Genomic DNA, 22,659 nt, shown 5'->3' with positions numbered 1-22,659 from the left:
GTGGTTTCCCATTTTCACACCACGCTAATGCTGGGCTGTACCTTAATTAAGGCCACAGCGACTTCCTTCCTAATCCTAGTCCTTTCCTATCCCATCGTTGCCATAAAACCTATCTGTGTCGCAGCGACGTAAAGCAAGTTGTTAAAAAAAAACCCTCCCAACTCAGTTTCAAATTATCTTTCCATTCTTGTACAAATAATACATGTTAACATTTTGCTGGTGTGAGATGCTAAACTAATGATAATGTTATTGGCTTTTTGTCCCACTAACGGCTTTTACGGTTTTCGGAGACGCCACGGTGCCGGAATTTTGTCCTGCAGGAGTTGTTTTACATGCCAGTAAATCTACTAAACTAATGGTGCGGTAGTTTTCACACTTGTCAGCACCGGCTTTCTTGGAATTAGGTATAACAACATTCTGCCAAAAATCGGATGGCACTTCTCCTGTCTCATATATCTTGCGCACTAAATAGAATAACTTTGCCATGCTGGTTTCTACTAAGGCAGTCAGTAATTCAGAGGGAATGTCATCAATTCCAGGTGCCTTGTTCCTATTTAGGTCTCTCACAGCTCTGTCAAATTTTGACATCAAAATTGGGTCTCCCATTTATCAGCATCATCAGCTTCTTCTTGTTCCAGAACCATATCATCTACATCTTTACCTTGATACAGCTGTTGGATATGTTCCTGTCATCTTTCTGCTTTGTCCTCATTCCCTAGAAGTGATTTTCCATCTGAGATCATAGTATTCATACACCTAGATTTCCTTTCTCCAAAGGTTTCTTTGATTTACCTGTATGCAGCATCTATCTTTCCTAGGACCATACAACCTTCAACATCCTTACATTTCTCCTTCAGCCATTCTTCCTTAGCTATCTTGCACTTTCTATCCACTTTCTTTAATCACCTGTTCTTTTCTGCCCTTTTAATTTCTAGCATTCTTGTATTTTTGTCGTTCATTAACCAGGTCTAGTATCTCCTGCGTTACAGCTTGATTCTTAGTTGATCTTTCCTTCCTTCCCAACATAACTTCAGCAGCTCTATTGCCCTCATTTTTCACAGTTGTCCATTCTTCCTCTATTGTGTTTCCTTCAGCCTTTCCATTTAGTCCTTGTGCAACATGTTCCTTGAAACAATCCCTCACACTCTTTTCTTTCAACTTGTCTATATCCCATCTCCTTACATGCCTTCTTTTCTTCAATTTCTTCAACTTCTGATGGCATTTCATGACCTACAAGTTGTGGTCGGAGTCCACATCTGCTCCTGGGAAAGTTTTGCAATCCGACACCTGGTTTCTGAATCTCTGCCTAATCATAATGAAGTCTATTTGATACCTTCCGGTGTCTCCAGGTCTCATCCACATATACAGCCTTTGTTTGTGGTGTTTGAACCATGTATTAGTGAGGATTAAATTATGATCGGTGCAGAATTCAACCAGCCGACTTCCTCTTTCATTCCTTTGTCCCAGTCCGGATTCTCCTACTGTATTATCTTCTCTTCCTTGGCTTACCATGGCATTTCAGTCTGCCATCACAATTAGATTCTCATCACCTTTTATATATTGTAATGTCCGACTCGTTGGCTGAATGGTCAACGTACTGGCCTTCGGTTCAGAGGGTCCCGGGTTCGATTCCTGGTTGGGTCGGGGATTTTAACCTTAATTGGTTGATTCCAATGGCCCGGGGGCTGGGTGTTTGTGCTGTCCCCAACATCCCTGCAACTCACACACCACACATAACACTATCCTCCACCACAACAACACGCAGTTACCTACACACGGCAGATGCCGCCCACCCTCATTGGAAGGTCTGCCGTACAAGGGCTGCACTCGGCTAGAAATAGCCACACGAAATTATTATTATATATTGTATTAAATCTTTTATCTCTACATATATTCTTTTGATTTCTTCATCGTCCACTGAACTAGTAGGTATATAGACCTGCACTGTTGAGGTGGGCATTGGTTTGTTGTCTATCTTGTGGTCATAGTCCACATCTGCTGCTTTCACTATGCTGGTCAAATCGGCTTATCCACTGCCCTATTTTCTTATTTCAGTATTAAACCATCTCCTGCATTTCCCCTGTTTGATTTTGTTTTGATAATTCTGTAGTCGCCTGACCAAAAATCCTGTTCTTCCTGCCAACATACTTCACTTATACCAACTACATTTGACTTTAGTCTATCCATCTCCCTTTTCAGATTCTCTAAGCTACCACAATGATTCAAACTTCTAACATTCTACACTCCGACTCACAGAATGTCAGTACAGTAAAACCTTGTTAATTCAAAGTTGTTGGGACGCAAAAATCGGACTTCGATTTACGTGATTTTGAATTAACCGCTAACACGTACTTCGGAAATGCCAACTCTTGGGGTGTCACAATATATTCTAAGACCCGTTACTGCATGCAATTAACCTTGATTCACAGTTTAAAGCTCTCAAATGCCATGGAAAAAAATATATTTCCAAAATGTATCCAACAAGGTGCATTTACAGTATTCAAATAATACACTTGGATAACTCACCGGCAAACATAACCTCTTGCAATGAAATCAAAAGAAAGAAAACATTTCACAGATGAGGAGAAATTTATACTGGCTCCCCTGCGCATTGGATTACTGTACTGTATGCATTTTGGATGCCTTGTGCTTGCACGGAAAGTACCTGATGCCCTTAAATCATCGCTGCTTATCGAACTTTACTATGACAAGGGAAGAAAGTCTCTCGCTTCCGTCCACATTACAACAACAGTCAGTGACTATACTTATACGATTTCCCACCATGGCACTTCTGAGACCCATGAATTGCATGCATTCACCTTGATTCTCAGTTTAAACTTTTCACTATTTCACACTATTTCAGAAATGTATCCAACAAGGTGCATTTACATCATTCAAATAATGCACTTGTATAAAACAATGGCAAACATAACCTCACGCAACGAAATGAAGGAAAACACGATTCAAAGACAAAGAAAAATTATGCTGGCTCCCCTGTGAAAATGCTTTATCTTTTGGGTTACTGTACTGTTTGGATTTTTAGATGCCTTGTACTGGCATGGAAAGTGCCCGATGCCCTTAAAACATCGTGGCTTTTCGAACTTTCTTATGACGGGGAAAGGAAGTCTCACTTCTGTGTGCACTGCATAGCAACACAGTATATTTCCCGGCTGGCAATTCTCTCTTTTAAGTCCGTTTGGCCTCAGCATTAAAAAAACAAAAAACAAACAAACAATGCAGTTTCATCGGCATTGACAATATTTTTTAATTATAGGCTATAAGCCACACTTTTTCGCCAACTGTCGGCATCACTATTGTTCGCAGATTCTACCTCTCTGCACACTGCCTGCTACGTGATATTGTGGCGTTCCGTAAAACGCCGAATAGAAAATACAGTATTACCCCTCTTTTACACTTTTCAAGAGACCAAGGAATATTAGTGTAAAAGGGGGGGAAAGTGTAAATCGTGGGAAACAACGTATACAGGTATATATAAAAATGCTCTGGAAAAGGAGGTAAATGTTACACAAATGCATATTATTAATTTATAGAGTATTTCAATCTCAGTCGATTTACTGTACTTACCTCAAATAAAGGTCCATGTAAGTTAATTACTTTACTGTATTAACTGTTGACTACACTGCCTTTGTAATTCTGCTCATCCTTTGCCCAGGAGAAGGTTACTGGTAGGTGGTTAAAAATTTGTGTAATATATTCATTTATTAGAGTAGTTACTTTCTTAGAATGGCTATAGAATTATCCAAGATGCAATATTTTCTCTGAATGAAACATTTTAATTGCTACTATTGTACTTGTATTTACAACATTAACACAAATTTCTTCCAGATGGAAAACTACACAGTCACTGCTTCCTACCAAAATAGTCCAGAATCGATATCTGTTTACACTTCTTATTTCTTATGACCTCTATTTGTTTTTCAAACTCATAATCATCATCATAGGATGTTCTGCCATCCGGCAGGTCCAGTCATGGCTGTGACCTCCCTATCTCTCGATCTTGTGCCCTTTTCTTCACTTCTGCATAATCTTCCTTTCTTTTTCTAATGCTGTCTAATACCCTGGTATCGTCTCCTTCCTCTTCCTCGTTTTTGTTTTATCAACCCTTCAATTCAAGCTCATAAAGGTTATGTAAATTATTTTCACCCCCCTCTACAGATGACAGATACCTGTGTAAAACATCCACTGCTGCGCTTACATCAGAACTGGTAGGCATCACTTCGCTGTCTTCCTCTGCTTCATCACTGCCACTGGTGGGAGACTCGGCTGCTGTTTGGTCAGCAACCAACTCCTCCACACTTCTTTCCTATGCAGTGATCACAGAATCATCTACCCGAAGAAAATCTTCAGTAGTGCAGTCTGACTGCAACATTCTCCAAACATCAGGCAGCAGGTCGTCGTCTTCTTCTTCTTCTTCTTCTTCTTCTTCTTCTTCTCGCAGCTGAGATTCGGCATGATTCTTGAAAAATTCTGCTTTCAAGAAACAATTTGAGATGGTAGTCTGCTTCACGTCTTTCCAAGTGAAGCGCATCCAGGATTGAAACTTTAAATGATGATGGATCCTTTCCAGCATTCATAAGGAATAAAATTTGCTGCACCAGGTTCTTCCTATAAAGTGACTTAAAGGAGTGAATAACCCCTAAATCGCTAGCTTGTGCAGTTAGCAGGCGGAAATTCTAACTGCACATTCCTCAAATTAACATCCAAGGGATGTGCAGAAGATGAAAAGAAGGATCTTCCTATTTTGCGCACCCATTTTTTAATCCAGAGCAATTAACTACTGTCGGAAAAGATCTGAGGTCATCCAAGCTTTGTGGTTGGCATTGTGGGCAGTAGGTAATGGTTGCACATTCTTGAAGCAACGAGGCTTTTTAGATTTCCCTATCACATAGGCCATCAGCATTGGCTCCCAACATCACTGTGAGCCTCATCTTGCTGTGTTTCCCACCATGGCATTTATCTCCTTTGAATGCCTAAGTTTTGCTGGGCAACACACTGAAAAACAGTCCAGTTTCATCTAGGTTAAAAATGTTCCTGGGTTCGTAATCCTTGGTCAGCTCCTGCAATCTTCTATCGGTCCATTCTTCCACAGTTCCATTACTAACTGCATTAGATTCCCCACAAATAGTTTTATAGGTTAGGTTGTACCTTTTCCTAAATCGGTCTATCCAGCCATTGGACACGCTGAAATTTTCAATGCCAAGAATGTTTGCCACTTTAAGCGCCTTTTCCCTTAAGAGTACACCATCAATTGGAATGCCCGTGGCTCTTGAAGTTTCAAACCAACTTTTTACAATTTGTTCCATTTTGTCGTATTTGCAGTATGACGCATTCTTCCTTTTCTTGGAGTTTGGTCCACATTCTGAAGCACTTGATGTAATGCTTTCTCTGTTTTTCACAATTGTATTCAGCGTAGATACAGGAAACTGCAATTCGCGTGCCAATGAAACACGTGTTCTGCGGTACGAATCAACCTTTTCTAATATTCAAACTTTCTCATCCATAGTGAAAGTTTTTCTTTCCTTCTTTTTTTCCATTATTAGCAGGAAAACAATAAAGCAATAACAAAGAAGGATTAACAAATACATGCGACAGGAAAGGAAGATCGCGGCAATTCACTCTGACCGCTCGACTCACATAACAAGAACAAAAAATGTAACAAAAAACAAAAATACAGTAAGTGTGAAGAATCAGAGACAATAACTTTAACAACTCCAACAACAAACGCAAATGTAAAACAATAACCGTGAAATAACGAACTCGGGCAAGACAAACACTGAATCACTTGATAACGTCTCCTTCTTGTGGTTTGTACTGTACTTAGCAATAGAGCAAACATCTGATATCTCCTTCTTCTTCTTCTTCTTCTCCTCCTCCTTCTTCTTCTTCTTCTTCTTCTTCTCCTTTGCGGTTTTGTTATTTCAACTCGTCATATTTCTTCTTCTTCTTGAAAGATTAATGAGCACTTTATCGTTGTCGGATTTGAAAATAAGGTTTAGGACGTAGTGGAAAACACCTGATATCAAAGAATGCGTTCATTGGTTACACGGAAGTTCAATACTGAGAGTTCTAAGAGTTATTATAAACCATGGTTGTTTGATTTGGTCATCATGCTATGGTTACTCAAAGCATTTTAGGTTAGTTGCGACACCATTTTACCTCAAATTTTTTCCTCTCGAACGGCCTGTCGTGGCATAAATGGCGGGATGCATAAAATGTTTCAAACACAAATTTGAGGATTTTAATAGATTGTTAGCATAGGAAATCTCAAGTGACCAACAAAAAATGTTCTAAAAGACGGGAAAACGTAAAAGCCGGGAACGTAAATGCAGCGTAATACTGTAATTATGATTCTGCTCGAGCACAGCAGATATGAAGCACACTGTAGACACGCCGAAGTAGGTGAAAGTGCGCAAAGTTACCCTTGCACGTTCCGGAAGACACGTTCTTTCATGATGGGGAGAAATTTTGAATTTATATTACTCTGTAAAATACTGGGTATTTTTTTCAAAATGTAAAGGAAGTTTCAAATTAAAAGTCGGAATTTCCGTAACGGGACCGACATTGTTCTTCGAATTACGAATTATCCGTATTTCGAATTAAACAATTTTAATAGCATGCAAAACCGTACCTCATGTTTCCGGGAACGAGAGCTGCTTCGAATTAGGCGAGATTTTTAATTAACCAATTTCGATTTATCGAGGTTCTACTGTATTCATCTTTCTGATGATCGCCCCGTCTCATGTAGTCCCACCCAGAGATCCGAATGGGGGACCATTTTACCTCTGGAATATTTTATTTGGGAGGAACCCATCATCAGTACATCATTGATACAGAGAGAGCTGCATGTCCTCGGGAGTTAGTTATGGCTGTAGTTTCCCATTGCTGTCAGCCGGGTAGCAGTATCAACGTAGCTAAGCCATCTTAAGTAATATTTCAAGGCCATATCAGTCAATCATCTAGACTGCCACCCCTGCAACTTCCGAAAGGCTGCTACTCCCCTTTTGGTCAACCATTCGTTAGTGTGGTCTCTCGACAAATACCCATCTGATATGGTTGCACCTGCGACTCGGCTATCTGCTTCATTGGGATGCACAAGCCTCCCCACCATGGCAAGGTCACATGGTTCACATGGGAGGACTTGAAGATATCCTTGTCATTTTTTATGGCTCCCCTTATTCATGAAGATATAATTGAAGAAACTTTCCCCAGAAGTATAAGTCTCGGCTTTCCCGAATGTGTTCTGTCAATCTATCTCAGCTATTCAGATTTTATGAAATCATTTTCCTCTCAACAATTTGTGATCCAATCTACCTTACTTTCAAAAAATTTATAAACACTGTTTCAGATGCTTCTTTTTTCTTCTGTTCTGTACCAGTTATTGCCCATGATTCACATATATGCTCTGCACAGAAATCTTCAGAAATATCCAGTGCAAATATCTACACCGAGCTCGATAGCTGCAGTCGTAGTCGTTTAAGTGTGGCCAGTATCCAGTATTCGGGAGATAGTGGATTTGAACCCCACTGTCGGCAGCCCTGAAGATGGTTTAACATGGTTTCCCATTTTCACACCAGGCAAAGGCTGGGACTGTACCTTAATTAAGGCCATGGCCACTCCCTTCCCTTTCCTAGTCCTTTCCTGCCCCATTGTCATCGTAAGACCTATCTGTTAATAAACTTAACGTAAAGCAACTTAAAAAAACAAATATCTGTGTTCAAGGTGATCAAACGTCTTTTCTCAAGAAAGGCCTTCCTTGCTCAGGTTTGTCTACATTGTATGCCCTCTGTCTTCTGCTGTCTTTAAGTCATTCTGCTACCAGAATAGCATGAATAATCATCTATATTTCTAAATTTGATTTCCTGCACTACCTGACTTCATTCCACTGTATTTCATTGGTTTTGCTGTAGATTTATTTATTCTCATCTTATAGTCTTTCTTTATTTAGTAATTTCTCTTGGTCCTCTGGAGACCAGATGGAAAGACCATCATTTTCATAAACTTCAAGAGATTTCATTTCCACTTCTTGAACTATGATATCTTCTCTTCATTTTTCTGTGATTTTCTTTTCTGTTTGCTTTGTATAAACATTAAAAATTGGGCAGAACAAATTTGAACCCTGGCTCATTCTATCCTGGATAATAGCTTCTCTTTCATATCCTGCAACTCTTATGTCAACAGTTTTTAATTTTTTTTTCTAATTATAGGTAATGTTTTCTCTATTCCTGCTTTTGGTCACCTTCAAAATTGCGAGAACCTTGGACCATTCAGTGGTATAAACTTCTACGAAAATATTATTATACATTTGAACTATATTAAAAATGTGTTGACACCTTTGCTCATAACCTGTTTTCTCCCTCTGTTTTTTGTTTCAGTTGTCTAACTTCTCTAAATGAGGTGACTATTTTAATACCCTATTAGATTGTGAGTTAATGCCTTTCTGATGAGTACTGCCATTTAAGGATGCACACTGTCATTTGTTTAACCCTTTCCACTCATATTATTATCTGCTGCTGCTTACCCTCTACTCTATCCTATAATTTCATCTCACCACGTGTCCAAGCCCATATCAGGAAACAGGACTAAGGGGTACATAAAATACTCATATTTACTTTCATATTGCTCCAGCACTGAACACTATCATGGTTGAAATCATGTGAAAATATAACGTAGCCACACAGATGCACATGAGATGCTGTCAGTTGGTACAATACTTTTATTTACATATTCACAAATTAATACACACATAACCTTAATCACTGTATCACAAAACAAAAACACTTCACTTGTAGGATATCAACAAAGCCACCATCTTTAAACAGTTGACAACTGACACCACCACTGAATATCACAGATGTTCATGACATAACCTCACACACAATACGATCATCCAACACCATAAATAATAATAATAATACCAATACTAAATGAATGCAAACACTTCATAGCTGTACATACAATAATAATAATAATAATAATAATAATAATAATAATAATAATAATAATAATAATAATGATAATAATAGTCATATAATAATAATAATAATAATAATAATAATAATAATAATAATAATCAAGATTGTAAAAATAATAATAATAATCATAATAATTGTAATAATTCACACTCGATTTTTTCCTCGAGTTTTCCCAACTGGGCTTCGATGTATTTCTCACGTTTTCCAAACTGGTCTTGAATGAAGGAAGTTAACTGTTTAAGCATCACCATGGTCCTCTGGTCGTTCTTCATTTTTGAGTCCAATAGATTCAATAGTCCTGTCATGGTCACCAGTTAACGTAGCCACGCAGACGAGATGCTGTCAGTTGGTACAATACTTTTATTTACATATTCACAAATTAATACACACATAACCTTCATCTCCGTATCACAAAACAAAAACACTTCACTTGTAGGATATCAACAAAACCGCCATCCTTAAACAGTTGACAACTTACACCACCACTGAATACCACAGAGGTTACACTTTGCAACACAGATATAACAGATGACTACCAATCAATTCAACATGGAAACTGCCTGCCTGGGCATGTCAGCCACGAGCTACTAAACAGTAACTCGCTTCCAACAACTGTCACTCTTTCACCAGAAAGATGCATTACAAAAAAAACTACCTTCTTGAATATTCTAGAGTGCGTAACACATAGATTACAACGTATAGAATATTCTCAAACGTTCTAGTGCCTTATTATCATTCTGGAAGTTACAGTGTGTTTCACAATTATTGATTACAAATTATACAGGTAAAAATAAATTAATTTACAGGTATTTACATTAATGGAACTTGTAGTGATTACTTGGATTTGATTATTTGGACTTGGAAGATGGTGAGGAATTGTATATGTTTGTGTTAATTTGGTGTGTAATGTATTTATTCATTTGTTTTTGTCTCTCCTCGGTATGTGAAATTTGGAATTGTTTGATTTTCGTATGGCTTCAAGATTGTTTCTTTGTCGTGGGTAAGATTAAAGCAAACACCCTGTAGTACACGCGCCAGATCGGCGTGGGATATTTCCGGTTTTGTAAAGTTGCATCAATTTCATAACTTCTCGATGCTTCTCAAATGTTCTTGGTCAGCACTAATTTCTGAGCTCTAATTGGAGAAAATAAACGTAAATGTGATTGGTAGGTGAAGGAAAAGATCGGACTCTCATTGGCTGTTGTAAGGTTTCCTAATTTCCGGAGAGAAGCGTTTCGCTAGAGCCTTGCTCTTCCAAGGCGTCTTATCTGTTTGACCACTGAAGGGAAAGGTTGCCTTCTACAAGGGGACGGGTCGGCTTGGCTCTTCCACCAGGTAAGCACTTAATTGTTTTTCACCTTTCAGCTATTTATTTTCAAATGTAGTGTTTCATTTAATTTCTCTCGCCGGAGCTTACCCGTGTTTTCCTTCAGCTTCCAAATTTAATTAATATGACTTAGCCTTTTCGGTAAGTCGTGTCACATTTGTAAAGAGACAGTTCCCATTTTGTTGTTTTCGTAAATTATGTTCAACGCCTTTCGATGTAATTATAATCTATTAATTTCCCCTTGGGGCTGTCTCTTAGTTCTGCATCATCCTAGATGTATACACTTTTAGGACAGGCACCTACCTCAGAAGTGTTTTTGAGGAGGCTGGCCGCTAAAAGTGCACTGCACTAGGATAATTGAATGTATTTTCCGTATTTTCTATGAATAGCCTTCTAAGGGCATGTTACCTAAATTTTATTCCTTCTGACAGTTTTACGTAATTTAAACGTTACGCCATGTGTGAAATTTTCCGACCTAAAGTTGTATAAAGTAGTATCACTGTATTTGAACTTCTGGGTAATTATTGTAATTATGGTTTATTTCCATTTCTTAAAAGGTGTACCTTTGTGGATCATTCGAGCTTTCATTTCAATTTCATTTTAAGTAAACTGAATATTAATTTTGAATCATCTCTGACTTCGCTTCTTCAGCAATGCCAATACCTTCCACCGCCTGGATATGGGTCCCAGCCACCTTCCACACTATACTTTCTTAGCCGTCATGTTTGTTAACCTGTTTGTTACGATTATTTCGTGCAATTTATTATTATTACTCCTTGCGTCAAAATGTGTTTCTGTGTAACGATGTGTTTGCACAGTGGTAGCAAATATTATTATTATTATTATTATTATTATTACCTATTACTTGTAACCTTACTTATTTGGAGGTTACAGTCAGAAGGAATAAAATTTAGGTAACATGCCCTTAGAAGGCTATTCATAGAAAATACGGAAAATACATACATCCTAGTGCAGCGCACTTTTAGCGGCCAGCCTCCTCAAAAACACTTCTGAGGTAGGTGCCTGTCCTAAAAGTGTATACATCTAGGATGATGCAGAACTAAGAGACAGCCCCAAGGGGAAATTAATAGATTATAATTACATGGAAAGGCGTTGAACATAATTTACGAAAACGACAAAATGGGAACTGTCTCTTTACAAATGTGACACGACTTACCGAAAAGGCTAAGTCATATGAATTAAATTTGGAAGCTGAAGGAAAACACGGGTAAGCTCCGGCGAGAGAAATTAAATGAAACACTACATTTGAAAATAAATAGCTGAAAGGTGAAAAACAATTAAGTGCTTACCTGGTGGAGGGGCCAACCCTTGTAGAAGGCAACCTTTCCCTTCAGTGGTCAAACAGATAAGACGCCTTGGAAGAGCAAGGCTCTAGCGAAACGCTTCTCTCCGAAAATTAGGAAACCTTACAACAGCCAATGAGAGTCCGATCTTTTCCTTCACCTACCAATCACATTTACGTTTATTTTCTCCAATTAGAGCTCAGAAATTAGTGCTGACCAAGAACATTTGAGAAGCATCGAGAAGTTACGAAATTGATGCAACTTTACGAAACCGGAAATATCCCACGCCGATCTGGCGCGTGTACTACAGGGTGTTTGCTTTAATCTTACCCACGACAAAGAAACAATCTTGAAGCCATACGAAAATCAAACAATTCCAAAATTCACATACCGAGGAGAGAAAAAAACAAATGAATAAATACATTACATACCAAATTAACACAAACATATACAATTCCTCACCATCTTCCAAGTCCAAATAATCAAACCCAAGTAATCACTACAGAACTGATACCAATGTCTATGTACAAGACATCTTTCATAACCTCACACACAATACGATCATTCAATTCCGTAAATAATAATAATAATAATAATAATAATAATAATAATAATAATAATAATAATAATAATAATAATAATAAATGGATGTAAACACTTCATAGCTCCATGGCTAAATAGCGTGCTAGCCTTTGGTCACAGGGGTCCCGGGTTCGATTCCCGGCAGGGTCGGGAATTTTAACCATCATTGGTTAATTTTGCTGGAACGGGGGCTGGGTGTATGTGGTGTTTTCATCATCATTTCATCCTCATCACGACGCACAGGACGCCTACGGGCGTCAAATCTAAAGACCTGCACCTGGCGAGCCGAACATGCCCTCGGACACTCCCGACACTAAAAGACATACGCCATTTCATTATAGCTATACATGCAATAATAATAATCATAATAACCATAATCGTAAAATAATTATAATAATAATAATAATCACGATTGTAAAAATAATAATCATAATAATTGTAATAATTTGAGTTCAATATTCGTATCAGTTACCCATGGGTGAGAGAACATTGTTTTCAAGTTATACCTATTATTGCACTTGAGTCAAATACACTTATGTGCATATTTACACAAATAATTATATTAAATATGAACACTACACATCTCCCTCTAATCACCAAATCAAATTTGCTTGTACTTCTTTACTATACCGTACTTTTTATTTTATAGAGTTCACCAACTTCGTAAGCAATTTGATGCAGGTGTGTAATGGACTAGTTATTCTCTAAACCCACGGTTAAATAGTGAAAATATCAAGCTTGATTAGTGGGTGTGGGTGTTATTATTATTATTATTATTATTATTATTATTATTATTATTATTATTATTATTATTATTATTATTATTATTATTATTATTATTCCTAATGCCATTTCTTGATGGATGCAGTACTTTTGTATCCATCTCTTGGCACAGACCAGAGCAAAGTGTAGCGTCCACTGAAGTCCCAGTCTCATCCATGGCTGTGACCATATGGAAGCTGCTGGGGTATGGTTGGTGCTGAGTGAGGACATTCGGAGCACAAATAGTGTCAGAGTGTTATGAAAGGTGTTGCTCATAGTGTCAGTCGTGCTGCAATGGCACATTCTGGTCCAGTGAGGAAAGCAATGGCAAACTACCTCACTCCTCATCTTGCCTAGTACACTTCATTTGGGCTCTGCCATTGGTTTTTGCGGTTTCCCTATAACTGCATAGCCTTTGATGGTGCTATTTGAGGATCCAACCAGCCTCTGGGCTGATGACCTAACAGACATCATCATTATCATCATCATCATCATCATCATCATCATTATTAGCGAATTTTCCCAATATTGGAAGACGTTGAGCAAATAACTCAACCATTTCTTCTGTGGGTTCTTCTTGTTTTTTCCAATAGGTTATCATTCTTTCTGAGAAGGCTTGTTTACGTTTTGCCGACCACTTTGGTCTGTACTGTTTCTGTTGTGGTTGCTCTGGTGTAACTTGCCAGTTGTTTACTTTGTGTCTAAAGATGTATCTTTCTAGGATGTCTGTTGAACTTATGTGTGCGTTTTTGAGGTCCTTTCGAAGTTCATTAAGCCAGGGTGTTAAATTCGTAAGCGAGGTTACTTAATCTATTATCCTTTTTGTCAATCGATTTTCTGGTACTCTAGTCAGATGGCCGTAGAATTTCATTCGTCTTTTCCTAATGTCAGTTTCGGTGTTTGAGAACTTTTCTCTTGTTTTGCTTGATTGTAACCTGTAACCTTCTTGGGTGTATCTTGCTCCTAAGAATTTCCTAATGATCTTCCTCTCTTCTTTTTTTGATTTCTTCAAGTTCTTGCTTTCTGTTGAGTGCCAATGTTTCACTTGCCATGCAGCACATCTAAGCCACCAGGTTTTGAGCTCGCCAGAAAATTTTTGTGTACTCTAAACCGAATCAGAACTAATTGTGGCAGATCTGCAGACTCCCTTTGGATGGTTACATGCCAAATCGAACCAAGCGCCAAAATCGGATTTTTTCGTAAACTGGTATAACATGAATATAGATAGTAATATCTTTCTTGTGCCAAAGTGGTCTAAAGTTACCATGAACCAGGAGGAAGTGACATCATAAAGTTGTTGTGGCATAAGGTTGGTTATACTGATTTCATTCTGCCAGAGTGAACCAAACACCAAAAGAAGATGGCTTCGGAAGGAAATGGTTGACGAGCGAGGCATTTAATTTCATCCAGAAACATCGCAGAAATAACAGCAGATATCCAGAGTGACTTCAATTCTGGCTCCTCAGACCTGTTTGTCCCTGAGGAATGGGAGGAATGTACGAGTGGAGGCAAGTTTTGCAATATTTTTACAGTAAATATGTTTATATTTTGAGGTTAGTAAGAATAGCTATTCGTTTTCCAAAACGGACCATGCTTTTCGCACATTTATACTCGAGGGTCATAGGTACTCTTTTGTTCTGAGAGCCAGTGTTGCCATATTCAGTTCATTGTATCCAAAGAATAAATAGTTTAGTTTCATTAGTTGCCCGAGTTCACGAATAGAGGTCGTAGTGGTACTGTCTTTGGAGTTGGTTCACTTTGGCACATGTTTCCAATGGTCGCTGTGATGTTGTGTTTGGAGTTGGTCCACTTTGGCAAATATTTCCAATACAACAATGTATCCCTTCAGATATTTTTCTACAACTTTTTCAGAGCTAAATATGGATGAAGAACAATGTAGCACAAAGAAGAAAAGGTAATTAACCAGCAGAAAAAAGGAAAATTGAACAAAAAATGGACAAAAGGAAGAAGAGAATGGAGCACCCACATTCAGTCCCTTTAAAAAGAAGAAAGGGGACCCTGCAAAGTGAAAAAAAAAACTGTTAGGAAAGTCAACAGAACCAGAGGAAAGGCATACACAACTGTAAAAGGAAGACTAGTTCCTGAAAATCACTTCATCGATTATGAGTGCAAATGTTTAAAGAAGTTTCATACGAAAGTGTCGAAAGACGATAGGAGAGCATTTTTTGGTCAGTTTTACAACTGTGATTCTTGGGCTACACAAACAGCACTGATTATTGGCTCTATAAATTGCCGCGGTGTCAGCCGCAGGTCAGTGAAAAATGTAGGCATTTCTTCAAGAAATCTCAGCCGAAAATACTTCATATGTTCATCTACAGATGGGGACACTGAGGTATGCAAAGACATGTTTATGAAGACATTACAAGTAAGCAGTGCTAAAATTCACATGGCATTGCTAAGGCTAAGACAGGTACAATACAAGACCAACGAGGGGTGCATGAACCACATAATAAAAGTACCTCCAGTACTGTAGACCATATTAAAGAACACATTGAACGCTTCCCTGCAGTTTATAGCCACTACACCAGGAAAGATTCAAATAAAAAGTACTTTTTTTAAAAATACTAATCTAAATTTGAGTTTAGTATACAGGCTATTTGTTGAGAAAGTTAAGCAAGAAGGTTGTGTTCAGAAGATGCCTTGTCAGTCGTTGTATGAGAGAGTCTTCAGGCGTGACTTCAATATAAGCTTCCATCCCCCTAAAAAGGACACATGCCACACATGTGAGTGTGTAAAAATTCAAATTCAGTCAGCTGAAGCCAGTAATCTTCCTAATGATTTGACATAGTTGAAGGCAAAGCTAGAACTTCATCACCGTAAAGCAGAACATGCAAGAAATGCTATGAAGAACGATGAATTGAAGAGCAAAGCTGAAGATGGACCCAGGGTGATGTCTTTACCTTGCTTAACCATGAACAAATTCTACTACAAACGACAGGTTTTTTGTTTCAATGTAGGAATCCATGGTTTCTGCTCTAAGAAAGACATTATGTATCTTTGGAATGGGAGTGTAGCATCCAGAGGTGCACACGAAACAGGATCTTGCATCTTAAAATACCTGAAGAGTCATGGAACTAAAGAATAGCATGGTCAGACAGTTACGGTGGTCAGAACAGAAATGTCAAAATCACTTGTTTCTATATGTTTGTGGTCCTGTCTTCAGAGATAAGCATTAAAGAAGTCATCTACAAGTTCGCTGAACCAGGACATTCTTACCTACCTAACGACAGTGCATTTGGGGATATAGAAAGAAAACTTAATTATCACCCAGAGGTCTATGCTCCATCACAGTGGCGTAACATAATTTCATGTGCAAGAGTAAGGAAAAATGCTTTTGAAATAAGTGTAATGAAAACAAAGATTTTAAATCCACTGAAGTTCTGAAGCAACATCTTGTTAACCGTAAAAAGAATGATTTCAACTGACAAAGTTGAATGGCTTAAGATCAAAGAAATGAGATTTACGAAAGGAAAGCCTGGCATAATAGATTATAAATACACTCACAATGAGGACTATAAATACTTTTCAGCGAACTTCAATAAAAGACTAAAGGGCAGATCAACAAACCTTGGTGAATTTGATCTTCCAATACTCTACCCAAAGGGTAGACCTCTGAGTGAAGACAAGCGTAAAGATGTGAAAAGTCTACTGAAATACATCCCTCCAGTATATCATTCATTTTATGAAAGGATCACAAGTGCTAGTGTACAAAACATCACTACTTTTGAACATGACTGCTCTGACAATACCTGTGAGAAAATCGCTACTGAATCTGCATGAAGTATGATTTTCATTAGTATTCATATGCAATTTAATTTGAAAAGGTACTGGTACATGGATTTTATTTTACCAGGGGTATCACTTGTTGTATTTTGTCATCTTTTATTTGTTCATCTTTGTAATGTTTAAATGTGAATTCAGAATAAATAAAATACTTTGTATGCCAAAATGGACCATATCCCAATCATCTGGAAAAAGTAACGTAATTCAGAATGGAAATGTGCTGCATGGTTCCCGAAAGTATAACTGTGTAAATTGTTGGTACAAAATATTAGAAATCAGAGTCAACAGCAGATTTTTCAATTTAACTGTAACTTTGAGCCTTAATTTCTCAGAATGTTTCTTTTGGCACTTAGTTCTATTTGGCATATGACCATCCCTTTATAAATGGAAGAAAATTCCATCTCCTGAGCGTAGTTGTGGTGCTGAATGACAAACTGTTCAGCATATTATCCTAGAATGTCCTCTAACAGCCTCCTCAGGAGATCCAGCCATGTTCCTGATGGCTACTCAAAATGGTGTTAATTATATAAGAGATACCAATCTGACAATGTGACTTATTGTGTACAGACGTGTAAGTAGTTTTTAAATACTTTTATTTTGATGTGATTGTAAACAATACGATAAATAAATAATAACTTTCGTAAAAGACTGTTGGTTTTATGACTGTGTTGTAATGCAGAATTTTTGTATGTCTTGACATGGAGTTTTTGTTGTAGATGGTTTGGACTAACCATTATGCTCTGTTAGTTTTTTGGAGACGAGTTCGTTGTGAGATCTTTCCGAGGCTCTGTCAGTTGTACCATATTTTGTTCTCAGGCTATTGATATCTGTCTTTGAACAAAGTAATTTAGTTTTCTCAAACGATATCTGTTGTCCCATCTTTTCTGCACTTTCTTTATCTCGTGCTGTTAACGTCAGTCTCCTAATCCTCTGTTAGTATCGCCAGGTCATCTGCAAAAGCGAGGTATGGTATGTTGAGGTTATCTGTGGGAAAGCCCAGTCGGATTGGCTTCCAAACTCATATTTCTTGAGTTCTTTCTCCCATTCGTTCATAACCTTGTCTAGGACGATGTTGAACAGAATAGGAGAGAGTCCATCACCTTGTCTCACACCTGTTTGAATGTCGAAGGGTTCTGAGATTTCCCCCATAAATTTCACTTTAAATTTCGTACCAGTCAGTGTTTGTTTTATAAGTTCCCGAGTTTTGGAATCTAGTCCCCTCTCTTCTAGAATTTGGACCAGTGATGGCCTGTCGATTGAATCGTAAGCCTTTTTGAAATCTACAAATGTGCACACGAGGGGGTTTTTGTCTGAGAGCTCTTTTGAGTATGGTGTTGAGGTTAAAAATTTGTTCAGGGCATGACTTATTTGGTCTGAATCCTGCTTGATATTCAGCTAATTTGGTTTCTAATAGCTAATGTGTCTTTGCGAGAGACATGCTGATAAAATTTTGTTGGTGACAGTTACAAGAGAGATCCCTCTATAATTATTTACATCTGATTTGTCACCTTTTATATGTAGTGGATGGATTAGAGCAATCTTCCAATCATCTGAGAGCTTTTCAGTTTGCCAACTGTTTTGAATTATTTATATAATTTCTTTGAGTGAATTTGAGCCTAAATTTTTCAAAAGTTCAGCTACAATTCCATCCTCCTCTGATGCTTTCTTGTTTTCAAGTTTCTTGATGTGTGAAGAAATTTCTTCTTGTGTTGGTAGTGACGAATTTTCTAGTGTGATTTCTAGTTGTATTTTCAGAAATCTCTCTCTAGGTTCTAGACAATTTAAAAGCTGTGAAAAATATGGGGCTAGTTCCTGGCAATTTTCTTTATTTGTTATGGCCAGTTTACCATCTTTTTTCTAAAAGCAAAGATTCTGTGGAGAAAACCCTTTTATTTTTTTTGCGAAGGTCTTGTAAAAATCGTGTGTGTTGTAATTTTTGAAATCGTCTTCAATTGACTTCAGTTGATCGTTGACCTATTTCCGTTTATTTTGTCTTGGAATCTTAGATGCTTGTTTTCGAACTTCGAAAAATTTCTTCTGTGTTTCTTCTGACTTCTTGCTGTTGTAGTTTTGTAGTGCCTTTTTCCATTCTTCTAGTGCACTCCCACATTCTTGATTCCTCCAAGGGTGTTTTGGTTTCTTGTAAAGAGGGATGAGATCTTTTGCCGTTTTGATGATCTTAGTTTGAAATTTCTCCCAATTCTCTGCAGGTTGTTCTTGCCATTCATCTGTTATTTTGGAGTCTTTGATTTTGTGTAGATCAAATTTTGGGATCACTGGAGTTTTCCTTTTGAATTTTCTTTCGGGTGTGAATTTAATTTTGATCCTGGTTAAACAATGATCCGAATCAATGTAGCACCTCTGCGCACTTGCACTTCATGAATTTACTTTTGGTAATCATACGATATTGCCACATGATCAATCTGAAATTATCCTAAATGGTGGATGGATGATTGCCATGTCTTTTGCTTTTTGGGATTTGTCTGGAGTGAAGTTGACATGATTTTCAAGTTGTTTTGTTGGCACAACCCAATGGGACATGTGCCATTCTTATTGGTGAACCTGTGTGCCGGATAGTCTCCCACTGTCTTCTTGTATTTGTGTTCCCTGCCAATTTGTGCATTGAAATCACCGAGTAGAATTTTCACCTCATCTCTTGGGATTTTGGCCATCTCGGTTTCAAGTTCTTCTCAGAATCTGTTTTTTCGGGCTCTTTTTTATTGTCATTATTTGTTGGCGCATGGACATTAATAAAGGTGTAGCTTTTGTTGGTGTGTTTGACTCTTAAAGTCATAAGTCTATTGTTGATGGTTGTCACCTCTTTTACAGATTCTAAAACTTTTTTGTCTACAATGAAACCCATGCCAAATAGTGCTGCTCCTTTGCCAATTTTCTTGTTTGTTCCACTTTTGAAGATCCTGTAATTATTGTAGTCTGTCGTTTCTGAATCTGTGAAACGTGTTGCTTGCAGGGCCAGAATTTGGATTTTCTGCTTTGTAAGTTCTGTTGTGAGATTGTATAGTTTTCCTGTTTGAATCAGTGTCTGAATGGTGAAAGTACCTATGTAAGTATGTGTTTTCTGTAGAAGTTTACCAGAGCACTCCGACTTGCTCTCTTGTAGACGTCCAAGCTCCCCAGAATCCGAATGCTTGGTTGCCCCTTTAGCGTGAGTGGATCGTCCACCTGGGGTAATGTTGTCTTTACTTAAATGAGTCATGATTGCTTGTAATCAATCTTCTAGCTATCACTAGTGGTGTAGAACCAGGGATTGTTAGATCTTGGAGCATATTTACAGCTGCACCTCTAGTGAACAGACGCTGACCACTTTACTGCTTGCTACAAGTCAGATGCGAAGTGAATTTGTATGGGGTCTTCCGTCCTCTCTGCCATTGGGATATATCCTCTTCTGTCGTCGAGGCTGTTGACCTTTTTTTCTCTATACCTCAGGTGATCCGCGAGTGCTTATTTGGCTAAGCCTTATTCACACCTGTCCTGCATATCTACAGGAACTTCCCCTATCAACCATTGGGATGCACCGTGTCGGGGTTGAGGTGCCCCCACCCCAGTATCTTGCGCAGGGTTGTACTTAGCTCTTACTCAGTTCGGAGCTAAACGCCCACCCAAACTAACTCTCTGAGTACGGTTATTATTATTATTATTATTATTATTATTATTATTATTATTATTGTTGTTGTTGTTACGGGGTTACCCGTGGACCGGCAGAGGTGAAAGAAGGTGCGGGCTGGAATGGGTCTAACTACAAGTCCGAAAGATGAATTAAAATTTCAATAAAGGTTATATTTTCGAACATAGCAAAATTTAACAATTAACAACACCAAAACATTAAGAATCTTTCACTAGGTGCGATCGCAATAACATATCAGGTACCATGACAAGGTTTTTACAAGGTCAGTACATCCAAAATTTAGTAATCCGGGCTTCCAGCCCCTCGCTTAGCATTTCTTGAGCTCACGGCTCCCAGTTACAAGAAGGTACAAAGGTTCAGGGGCAGAAAACCCCAAGTTCACGGAGCACTTGCTCCCACCAACAACATACCTAGCCTCCAAGAGGCACACCTTGTAAGTACAAAATTTTAAGGAAAGAGCTATCAGGCTCTCAAATTCTCGACATCAAAAATTTACAACACTCTGGCCTTCTATGACCCAATTTTACAATTTGAAACAGGGGTATCTCGTACCCAACCTACAAGGGCCTTTATGAAAAGGAACAGGTTAATAAAATGGCCCAAAATAATAAGATGTCTGGAGGCGAGTACTTGCACTCCTACATAAACACTTGTTAATACCTAAGTGGCGCTAAGCAGATTACACAGGGGCTATTCCCACACTCGGGAGGTGACTCGTATAAGAAAATTTTAATACACTAAGAATAGAAAATCGGTTATGAAAACGTAGTCACCTCCAATCAAAAATGAAAGGGAACTCGAGAGGGTAAAGCACTCTCTATCCCCGATTTACCGTTAAAGACTTTTGAAGTTTTTACATTAGACAGAAGAAGGTTACATTTAGAAACTAAAATTACATGTTTAAAGATTCAGACCTTCCCCTCGGGCTAAACTGGCGAAGAAAGCAATAAAGAAAGATGTCATGTGGCTATTACCTTGACAGAGAACTGCTGCCTGATGAAAGAGGCGCCTACCCGCCTCCTGCTTTACACCCACACTCTCAGAAATACGACGATGAAGTGGCCAAGAGCCGTGAAAATCAGCAGTTTTTAAACAATCGTGGAAGCTTCGAGACGTTTCATGAATAATTAAGACACACCCACTCAACTTTAATGGGTAGCTAAAAGTTATACATCAACATCTAAGAAGAAAGACACTATTGGTCAAAAATTAATTAAAGAAATTCAGGATTGGCTGAGTTCAAAACTGGTGGAAAGAAAGATTAATGAATCATGAAAGAACAAAATTTAGTAAAGACAAACTTTCGAATACAAAATTTCTTCAAAAAGTTCCTTCCCTTCACACCAGGGTGCATGATCATAGTTTTTTAGTAGAGACATCTGTCAGAGAAGGTCCACACTTCTTGATCACCCCCAAAAAAAAATCGAAATACACACAGTGGCATCTTCTGAGGAACTGTTGGATTAATTCAGTTGTTAAAGTACAGAGTTTCTCCGGTAGAAAGTAATTTAAGGCGGAAAATTCAAATGTGCGGCGTATAGGTGTACCAACCGGTACTATTATTATTATTATTATTATTATTATTATTATTATTACTATTAATCGTCTACGTAGTTATGTATGACAGGTTGTCAGTACGGACTTTATTTGGTATAAATCGTAGTTGTATCATTTATTATTTGTGTGTTGTTGATGTGTCTTGTGTAACAAAACATGTGAGGTTATGTTACGATACATCTGCTCTATGTATATTAATACAATTTTATTTAATGTAAGAATATGTAATTAATAGTATATCATTTATTATTACCTGTAAATATGATGTATAAATCCAATGTAATGTTGGGCAACACAAGGTAATAGTCTACAATAAAGCACCTTCGTCACCCGAGTTTTATAGAATGTTCTGTCCATTTGTACATAAGTTATTGGAGGCTCGAGAAGATACGAGAGAGCCTGTTGTGTCGTACTTTTCTAGAAGCCTGGCCAGGCAAGGTTTATAAAGAGACAGTCTTGGGTTGTTGAGTGGAGTTGTTAGTGAAAGTCGTCAGTCAAGTATGTGAACTCATGTTGTGTTGGTAGTGTTCTGTATTTGGTTGACATGCTAATGTGTCAGTCTCCTTCTTCTCCTTCTTCAGTACAGTTGAATTCAAGATGGTGGCTCATTAATGTTTGTGTATGATGTGTATATAATTTGTAAATAAAACAGTGTAAACAATTGACAGCTGTAACTTTTTGTGA

General features: G+C 38.0%; 1 protein-coding gene across 2 annotated transcripts in view; it reads left to right on the top strand.

The window, feature by feature from the left end:
* Dbp73D (putative ATP-dependent RNA helicase Dbp73D) overlaps positions 1-22,659 on the top strand; it is a 169,539-nt gene that overhangs the window by 123,517 nt on the left and 23,363 nt on the right. The window lies entirely within an intron of this gene.

This window comes from Anabrus simplex, chromosome 4 (genome assembly GCF_040414725.1).
Source record: "Anabrus simplex isolate iqAnaSimp1 chromosome 4, ASM4041472v1, whole genome shotgun sequence".
Taxonomy (NCBI): Eukaryota; Metazoa; Arthropoda; class Insecta; order Orthoptera; family Tettigoniidae; genus Anabrus; species Anabrus simplex.
This window is presented reverse-complemented; position numbering and strand designations above follow the sequence as displayed.